Genomic DNA, 10173 nt, shown 5'->3' on the forward strand with positions numbered 1-10173 from the left:
GTTTTTCCCTCAGTTTTCCTTTTAGGGATTTTGTTTTGCTTTGTTTCGTTTATATCTGGACCTTAATTTGTTTCGATGCTCCATCCATCGTACCTGGGGCTCTTCCAACCCTCACACTCCACATCTTTTTTCGAAGATCCTTTGCCGTCCAAAGGTCGTTATGGGCTTCAAGACTAGAATTCCACCCTGAAGAAGGGTTGCTGGGTAAGCCATGTGGTACTGTCCCTTATGTGGTTGGCCTGTCCTGATTTTTCTAATAGTAATAATAATAATAATAATTTTGGTATTTGTTAAGCGCTTACTATGTGCCAAGCACTGTACTAAGCGCTGGGGGGATACAAGGTGATCAGGTTGTCCCTCTTGGGACTCACAATCTTCATCCCCCATTTTACAGATGAGGTAACTGGGGCCCAGAGAAGTGAAGTGACTTGCCCAAAGTCACACAGCTGACAAGTGGCAGAGCCGGGATTAAAATCCATGACCTCTGACTCCCAAGCCCGGGCTCTTGCCACTTTTCTAGAAAGATCTGGGGGTAGGGACACAAAATTCTCCATTCTGGGGCAGCCAAAGGTGTGCATTTCTCAATGTTTGATGCCAGACGGCAGGTGGTAATCCAAATTCTCAATCAATAAAAACCTCTACTAATCAGTTAAATGTGCAGGGTACAGAACTGAGCAACTGGGAGAAATACAAAGATATTAATTCAAACACCACCCTGCAGGTGACTCACAATCTAAAACAGGGATGACAAATACAAGGGAAGAACAAAAGAGTAATAAGGTAAATCGGATAAAGCTTACTCCAGTAAAAATACCAGTTCATTACTGCTGGGAGGAAACAGTCCTTTAGCTCCTCCCTATATTGGGCAGGGGTCCGTTATCGATCCAAACCATCCCAAGTACTAATCAGTGACCAAGTGGAAATCCTCCAAACAGATCCTCCACCTCAGAGGAAATAGATACCTTAGACAAGAATCATTTATTTGTGTTCGCTAGGAACCCAGGACACTTAGATTTCTTATCAGTTACCAACTTGGGAACTATTCACTCAAACAAAATAGCTTAATTACCTCAGACAGTACATTAACAGTGCAACCTGTGAAAACCTGGAATCCTGACATGAGCAGGGCAGTGTGCAATCCAGAGAAAGAGATCAGGTCATGATCAGGAAACCAAAAACACCCAACCATCTTAAGTTTGTGTTGATTGTGAAGATACATGGGTCTTAACTTTCTCATCTGCTCTCCCTCTCGAACCTGAGTTTTCAACACGCTGATTATAGATGGATTTTCTTTCATCAGTCTGACTGTATACAATGAATTCCATCCATTCCAATCCACCGAGGACACCAGAAGAACATTAGCATATTCCTGCCTCTCCCCATCTCTTCCCAAAGAGGAAAACAAAGTGCTTTGATGCTTCAGTTATGGAGAACATGTCCCCTCGGAGACCCTCTCTGACAGCACTGACTACAACAGAATCACACGGAAGCTTACCGGTCTCCTCCTTTGAGAATCCTGCCTTGGAACACGAGTTCTGCATCAAACCAGAATAAAAGGGGTATAGTGTAGTTTGAGATTTTGCTGGGAAGTGCCAGGACTGGCTTCACTGAAAACAGCACTGGCCGAAGCAAAAAGTCTGCAGAAAGATCAAGTCACTTCTCTCCCCATAGTTTTTCCACTTTTCATCTGAAGACAAGACACACAAATGACAACCTGGGCTGGGCCGCATTACGATGTATATGGAAATCGTTCAGAGTTAAAAGAGGACTCATCTTCCGGCCATTTCCCGAAGGAAACTCAAGACACCCCCACCCAGCTTTGTGCAGTAATTCTAGGCTTCTCCATGGATTCCGGATGCGGAGGGTGGAAAAGCAACAACAGATTAAAAACACAAACTCACAGCCGTCGGAAATCAACTGAAGATCCCCACTCACACATGTCTCTGCTGCTGGGTCTCGACTGGAGGGTCAGTAACAAGGTAAGGTGGGGAAATGTAAAACCCTTCTGGGGGGATGTAAAGCTCATTTTTACACATTTTTACATTAGTTAAGATCCTTTGGCCTTTTACCACAGACAATGGGATGTTAACTCAGTAGCCTGGCTACAGTCCAACTATGTAATTACAATGAACCAGGTTTTTTTTTAATGGTATTTGTTAAACTGAGATAGATAAAAGACACAGTCCAGGCCCACCATGAGACTCACAGTTTTAACCCCCATTTAAGAGAAGCAGCATGGCTCAGTGAAAAGAGCGCGGGCTTGGGAGTCAGAGGTCATGGGTTCGGATTCCGGCTCTGCCACTTGGCAGCCGTGTGACTGTGGACAAGTCACTTCACTTCTCTGTGCCTCAGTTCCCTCATCTGTAAAATGGGGATTAACTGTGAGCCTCCTGTGGGACAACCTGATTACCCTGTATCTCTCCCAACGATTAGAACAGTGCTCTGCACAGAGTAAGCCCTTAACAAATACCAACATTATTATCATTATTATTATTTTACAGATGAGGCAACTGAGGCACAGAGAACTGAAATGACTTGTCCAAGGTTACACAGCAGTGAAGTTACCTAAGGCTTTTCCTTTCGTTTCATTCCCCGTATGTCATGCCTCCCAGAGTAGTAATGATGCTTCTTCCCCAGCTGCTAAATCTCAGTCCCTATTGAGCGGATGAGGAAATGGAGGCCCAGAGAAGTGAAGTGACTTGCCCGAAGGTCACACAGCAGACATGTGGTGGAGCCAGGATTAAGACCCAGGTCATCAGACTTCCAGGCTCATGCTCTTTCCACTAGGCTACACTGCTTCCCACTCACATATGCATTAATCTTCCTACTATTCCCCCTCAGTAACACTCATTCATTCAATAGTATTTATTGAGCGCCTACTATGTGCAGAGCACTGTACTAAGCGCTTGGAATGAACAAGTCGGCAACAGATACAGTCCCTGCCGTTTGACGGGCTTACGGTCTAATCGGGGGTACAGATGAGGTAACTGAGGCCCAGAGAAGTGAAGTGACTTGCCCACAGTCACACAGCTGACAAGTGGCAGAGTCGGGAGTCGAACCCATGACCTCCGACTCCGAAGCCCAGGCTCTTTCCACTGAGCCGCGCTGCTTCCCGTGCAATAGGACAACAAACTGACACATTCCCTGCCCACAAAAAGCATACAGCCTAGAGGACTGAGTCGGTGAGCCCCATGGGGGACATGGACTGTGTCAAACCTGATTAGTTCATATCTACGGGAGCACTTAGTAGAGGACCTGCTACATAGTAAGCGTTTAACAAATACCACAAAACAAACAAAAAATCCCCCAAAATGAGGGGTAATGGTGAATGCAGCGGAGGAGTTCCTGATAAGGCCAGTAGGGAGCATTAAAACCTAAGGCTGGGGTGCTGACCTGGAAAATTTGCACACCTTAGCCGCCCAAGACCCTCGAAATCAATCATTCAGTGGTATTTATTGAGCGCTTACTGTGTGCAGAGCACTGTACTAAGCAGTTGGGAGAGTACAATCAAACAGAACTACGTTCACTGCCCCTCACGAGTTTACAGTCTGGAGGAATAAGAGAAGAAATGGGATTTCCCAACTGAAGGCACGAAATGCTGCGGTACAAACCATCAGCTCTGGACCCAGATAATAGTGATAATGAATGGTATCTATTAAGCCCTTTGGAGATGTCAAGCTCTGTGCTAAGCGCCGGGTTAGAAGCCCACTAAGCAGATTGGACGCATCCTCTGGCCCACATTGGGTTAGTTTACTGTCTCCCAGTCAGTTCCTCGAAGGGCGGCGGTGGTATCTTGGGGACTCCAAGGAATGGACTGGGAGAAAATAACCAAATCCAATGTGGGACAAAGGATGTGTCCAACCTGCTCACTGTGCCCTTCAAAGGGCAGTGATATCTTGGTGACTCTGAAGGAGAGGGAGCTCACTGAGGTGCGCGATGAGCTGGGAGGCAGGGCGTCCGGGATTCGGACCCCCAGCTCTGGCTCCCAGTGGAGGAATACAATTCCCTCAGCCAGCTGAGAGAAGCTACATTTTGTCACCCGAGACTGGGGACATGGTGTAGTGAAAAGAGCGTGGGCCTGGGAGTAAGGAGGTCATGGGTTCTCATCCCCGCTCCAGCACTTGTCTGCTGTGTGACCTTGAGCAGTCCCTTCGCTTCTCTGTGCCTCAGTTACCTCATCTGTACAATGGGGATTGAGAATGTGAGCCCCACACGGGACAGGGACTGCGTCCAACCCCATTTGCTTGCATCCACCCCAGCGCTTAGAAACGTGACTGGTATATAGTAAGTGCTTTAAAAATATCCCAATTATTAATTACTGTTATTTAGAGACAAAAGCCCTTAACCAGATCCTGGGGCTGGTGGGCAAGAGCACAGGTCAGAATACCATCTGAGGACTCTGCCTAAGAAAGGGAATTTCACAGAAAGCCCCATTGGATGGGATAGAGACCCCCCGATGGGCCCTGAGGATCAGAGGCTTGGCGTTTCTGAGCTTCCGGCTAAGCTGGAGACCTTTCCTGTTGTGTGGCCTTGGCAGATCTTGAGGCTGTTCAGAAATTCCATTTCTCCCTCTGTAAAACAGAAATAATATAATTGCAACCATCTCCCCGCTCTGGGGATCTTCAGAATGTCCTGGGGAACAAGGATAGACTAGCAAAGGCAATTTATAATTCATTCCAAATTCGAATTTGATCCAAAGTCCCAACACAGGCAGGCTACACTTTCACAAAGCTACCAGCGAGACCCAAAAGCCGTTGGCCACGTCCACGCAGCTAGCTCAGGGGCGGACTGCAAAAAGGCATAGACAGGACCCAGGTGAGCCCATACCACACCAGCCTCCCTCAGTCAGTCGTATTTATTGAGCCTTTACCGTGTGCAGAGCACTGTACTAAGTGGTTGGGAGAATACAATATAACAGAGACACATTCCCTGCCCATAACGTGTCTTCCTTTGTTCCTTTCTTCGTTGTAATTAACTTGGATTTGTACCCTTTAAGCACTTGATATTCATCCCACCTTCAGCCCCTCACTACTTACGTACATGTCCTTAATGTATATGTTTTTCTGGCTAGACCGCAAATATCTCCACTTGTCCTCTTGTCCTCCAACTCTGTTGTATTGTACTCTCCCAGCATTTAGTACAGTGCTCTGCACATAGTAAACATTCAATAAAGAGTACTAATTGATGGGTTTATTGAAGGAGACACTAGAGAGAGAACAAGAGAGATAGTAGAAATGATCGCTCCCCTCAAGAAGTTACAATCCTGTGGGAGAGACTGACTTTAAAATAAATAGAGTTTGGGGGGAGCAAAAGAATTTAAAGATGTTAGCATAAGTGCTCAGGTTGCGGGGGAAGGATTGGGTACCTAAATGCTTAGGTGATGCACAAGTAGATAGAGCACGGGCCCGGGAGTCAGAAGGTCCATGAGTCCTAATCCCGGTTCTGCCACTCGTCTGCTGTGTTATCTTGGGTAAGTCACATAGGCAAGTCACTTCACTTCTCTGTGCTCCAGTTTCCTCATCTGTAAAATGGGGAATGAGACTGCTAGCCCTATGTGGAACAGGGACTGTGTCCAACCCGATTATCTTGCATCTACTCCAGCACTTAGAACAGTGCCTGGCCCATAGAAAGTGCTTTACACATACCATAACTATTATCAGTAAGTGCTGGAGTGGAGTGGAGTGGCAGAAAGGGGGAAATAGGGTGGGGAGATGAGAGATTATTCAGGGAAGGATTTCTGGAGGAGATGTGATTTCAGGAGAGATCTGAAGAGGGGAAGAGCGTTGGCCTCTCGGATGGGAAGCGGTAGAAAGTTCCGGACGGGAGGCAGGGCGTGAGCAAGACGTTGTGAGCAAGAGGGAGTCGAGACTAAGGCCTAGTGAGAAGATTGGCTTGAGAATTCAGGTGCTAAAAGTCGGAATGGTCTGAATTGGCCATCCTAGATAGCGCAGGCTTCACCACATAATTGCACTGTTCTATGTTCTATAATCGATCAGATGAGCCACCTCATTTTGATAGCTAAGACTTTGGCTGTTTTTCCTTCACTTGTTCAGTCATTCATTCCCCCAGTAGCCTTTACTGAATTGATGGATGGATGATTGGATGGATGAATGAACTGGTTGTTGTGCTAAGTAACCAGCGAGTGGCTTCCTCTTTGGACGCTGTCATCTTCATTACATCCAGACTATTTACTCCACGTGGACACCCCCCCACATTCCTCTGGGAACCCTGCAGCAGTGATATGTTAGCTATTCATTCGATCGTATTTATTCAGGGAAGGGTTTCTGCAGGAGATGTGATTTTAGTAGCGATTCGAAGAGGGGAAGAGCAGTGGCCTCTCAGATGTGAAGCGGGAGGAAGTTCCAGGCAGGAGGAAGGGCGAGAGTTAGCTATGACTCCCGAAACACAAATTGCTGGGGAAGAGAAAGTGCAGCTTGCAGGCAGCCTCATAACTCAGGAATGGATTGTCCATCTTAGTGGTTCAGCACTGAGCTGTTGAGAAAGGATTCAGTTTGGAGGGGCCACGCCAGAATTTTTGCATTTCTGGGAGGAAGCAGCTTGGAGCCTGCAGGAATGAGGTGTGTGTGATCATTCTTTTGAAATGGTATGTGTTAAGCTCTTAGTATGTGCCCCACACTGTACTAAGCGCTGACCCCTTTATGTGTGTGAAGGCCGAGGATTGCTGTCCCCTCACTTCACATTGATCTGCAGAGTCAAAAATGGAGCTCCTCTCCGACTGGGAGTGGATTTATCAGAGGGGGATGATTACGTTCGATTAGCGGACAATTTCGACTGGGCCGAGGAAAGAAATCTTATCGATTCTACAATTACGGCTCTTACCTCTTTTAGATGGCAAGGTGAGGGACAAACCAACTTGAGACCTGCACTAACGCAACCCCGAATCCAACGTTAGGTGGGAGAGTTGGGAACTGGGGGCTATGAATCCCCCTCTTCCCCTACCCTTGGCCTGAAAAGCTTCCAGTGGGAATCTGCCCTGGGCTAGTGACAGCTGAGTTGGTTGCTGGTCCCGAGTAATTACAGAGAGACAGAGAGTGATCCTCCTTCCTCTGACTTAGCTGCCACTGTTGGCCGGAAGGACCGATCCCCGGATGCATCTGGGGTGGCTTCGTTCGTTCATTCAATCGTATTTATTGAGCGCTTGCTGTGTGCAAAGCACTGTACTAAGCACTGTGGAGAGTACAGTAGAATAACGAGCGGATACATTCCCTGCTTCTAGGCCACAGTGGAGCTGTGCCATAAAGTCTCCGGACTACATGGAAAGGAGCTCTGCAGACACGTTCCGGGGGTCTCCATTGCCATAGCCAGGAAGCCCCGGTCGCAGTAACGATGAGAACTGTGGTATTTGTTAAGCGCTTATTCTGTGACAAGCACAGCACTGGAGAAGAGACAATTCAACCAGATAGAACACAGTCCCTGTTCCAAGCCTAAGGGGGAGGGAGAATGGGTATTTAATCTCCATTTTACCAATCAGTGAACTGACCCACAGAGAAATTGTGACTTACCTGACCAAAGTCTCTCAGCAGGCAAGGGGCAGAGCTGAGATTAGAACCCAGGCCTCCTGACAGCCAATTCTAGACTTTGTTACTAGGCCACGCTACTTCTCACATCGGAAGGAGCCCGGGATCACATCCTAGAACAGGAGAGGCGTCATTTTCAAGGTCGCTGCCGGGACTGGCCAGAGGCGATGGGCCTCAGAGACAGCAACGATGCTTCCTCTCTTCCCACTTTCACCTCAATCCCCATCTCTTCTTTCTCCTTGCTCGTCATCTTTTCCCCTTTCGTCTCTCCCTGCCTTCCTCTCTTCCTCCTTTCACTCTTTTCCTCCTCAGCTTTAAAACCCCACCCCATCCTACTTCCCCTCACTAAACTCCTACCCCAGCCAAACCCGCACGCTTTATCTCTCTATCACTAGCTTACTCACTGTGCCCGGATCTCATTTATCCCCCTGCTGATACCTTTCTCCCAACTTTCCCCTAGCCTGGAGCTCCCCCCGGCTCCGTAGATGCCCCACCACCACTCTCTCCTCCTTCGAAACATTATTAAGTCTCAACTCCTCCAAGAGGCCTTCCCTGATTGAGCCCTCTTTTCCCTGGCTCGCTCTCCCTTCTGCATCTTCTGTGCACTCAGTTCTGTGATGTTGGGTCACTTGATATTCACCTCATCCTCAACCTCACAGCACTCACGTACCTATCTTTAAGTTATATATCATAAATTATTTATTCATATTGATACCTGTCTCCCCCTCTAGAGTGTAAGTTTGTCTTGGGCAGGGAATGTGCCTGCTAATTCTGTTGTACACTTCCGAGTGCTTAGTACAGTGCTCTGCGCATAGTAAGCCCTCAGTAAATGCTATTGATTGATTTTTGTCTGCCCCCATTCCACCCTTACCCCGTACCCTCCCGGACTCAGTGAACAGTTTGGCTATCTTAGGCCTGCGCTGAGAGGCAAAGCGATATCATTTGGCATCTTTCAGACCGAAGATCGTTTCCAACCAAAACCCTTCTTCCTGCTCCTCCTAGCAACACCTAGAACCTCTGCCGTGTGACCTTGGGTAAGTCACCTCTAGTCCTCTGTGCCTCGGTTCCCTTATCTGTAAAATGGGAATTAAGACAGTGAGCCCCAGGTGGGACACGGACAGCGTCCAACCTGATTTGCCTGCATCTGCTTCGACATTAGTAGTCCAGTGCCTGGCACACAGAAGTGCTTAATACCGTAAAAAAAAAAAGGAACCGTAAGGAGCCCTCCAGGATGACCGATCTGAATCTCAGGCTGACCTCGTGGAACTCCGGCCCGGCTTTCCAAATCCAACGGCCTCTACCTCATCCTAATCGTCTTCGATCTCTCAGCTGCCTTCAACGCTGTGGACCACCCCCTTCTCCTGGAACCATTTATGCAACCTTGGCTTCACCCACACTGTCCTCTCCTGGTTCTCCTCCGATCTTAGAATAAGCACAGATTAAACCCTCAATGAGCTCAGGAGCGGCATGGCCTAGTGGATAGAGCATGGGCCAGGGAGTCAGGAGGAGTCACACAGTAAGCGCTCGATAAATACGATTAAATGAATGCCCCCGGTGGCTCATTCCAGCCCCCTGCCCCACCGCCTCCTCCTCCTGCCCGGATGATGGTTTCCCCCTCCTCCAACAAGATGGCTTCCCCCTCCTCCCTCAGGCTGGAAGGTACCAGTCACCCTTCTCCCAGGGAACCGCCAGATATTGAGCTAACTGGCTCCATATAAAGAAATTTGGATTGTTTTGTCTGAGGCAATAAATGACCTGGAAAAGCAGGGAACACTGAGGAGTACTTGAAGAAGATTTCACATTAATCAGGGCTCCGGTGCCGTCTTGCCTGGCTACTGAGAGATTTCAGTGAGTGGAGCAGGGGGCGTTATGAGAAGTGGGGTTCAGTTTGGATGCCCGCCAGATCTTGCTCACCCCTCTCGTATCCAAATGTTAAGTTTTCCTCCATCTCTTTTGGGAGACATTTGAGCTGCTAATGTCTTTGCTTCCTGGGGGTGTGGGGTGGGTGGGGATTGGAATGCTGAAGCAAAAGAATTCACTGGCTTTGGGATAGCCACAAGGAATTTCTTTCCACCATGTGCAAAGTTGTTTTCTGTCTTTCTGGCTCCTCTCCTAGAGGTAGCTGACAAGCGCCGATTTTCAACTCGTTTATCAGTTCTATCATATTTATTGATCATTAGGCAGGTTCTGCCGCCGCTGGGTGGCTCATTCACTAGTGGGGAGTTTTGAGGGACTTTTTAATGGTATTTGTTAAGTGCTGGGGTCGATACAAGCTAATCAGCTTGAACACAGTCCCTGCCCCACCTGGGGCTCACAGTCTTATTCCCCATTTTACAGATCAGGTAACTTACACAAAGAGAAGGGAAATGACTTGGCCAAAGTAATAATAATAACTTTGGTAGCGCTTACTATGTTCCAGGCACTGTACTAATCTCTGTAGTTGATAGAAGTTTATCAGGTTGGACACAGTCCCTGCCATTCATTCAATCGTATTTACTGAGCACTAACTGTGTGCAGAGCACCGTACAGACTTAAACCCCATTTTACAAATGAGGTAACTGAGACACAGAGAAGTGAAGGGATTTACCCAAGGTCACACCACAGGCACGTGCGGAGTTGGGATTAGCTCCTTTCG

Source organism: Ornithorhynchus anatinus, chromosome 21 (assembly GCF_004115215.2).
Source record: "Ornithorhynchus anatinus isolate Pmale09 chromosome 21, mOrnAna1.pri.v4, whole genome shotgun sequence".
NCBI lineage: Eukaryota > Metazoa > Chordata > Mammalia > Monotremata > Ornithorhynchidae > Ornithorhynchus > Ornithorhynchus anatinus.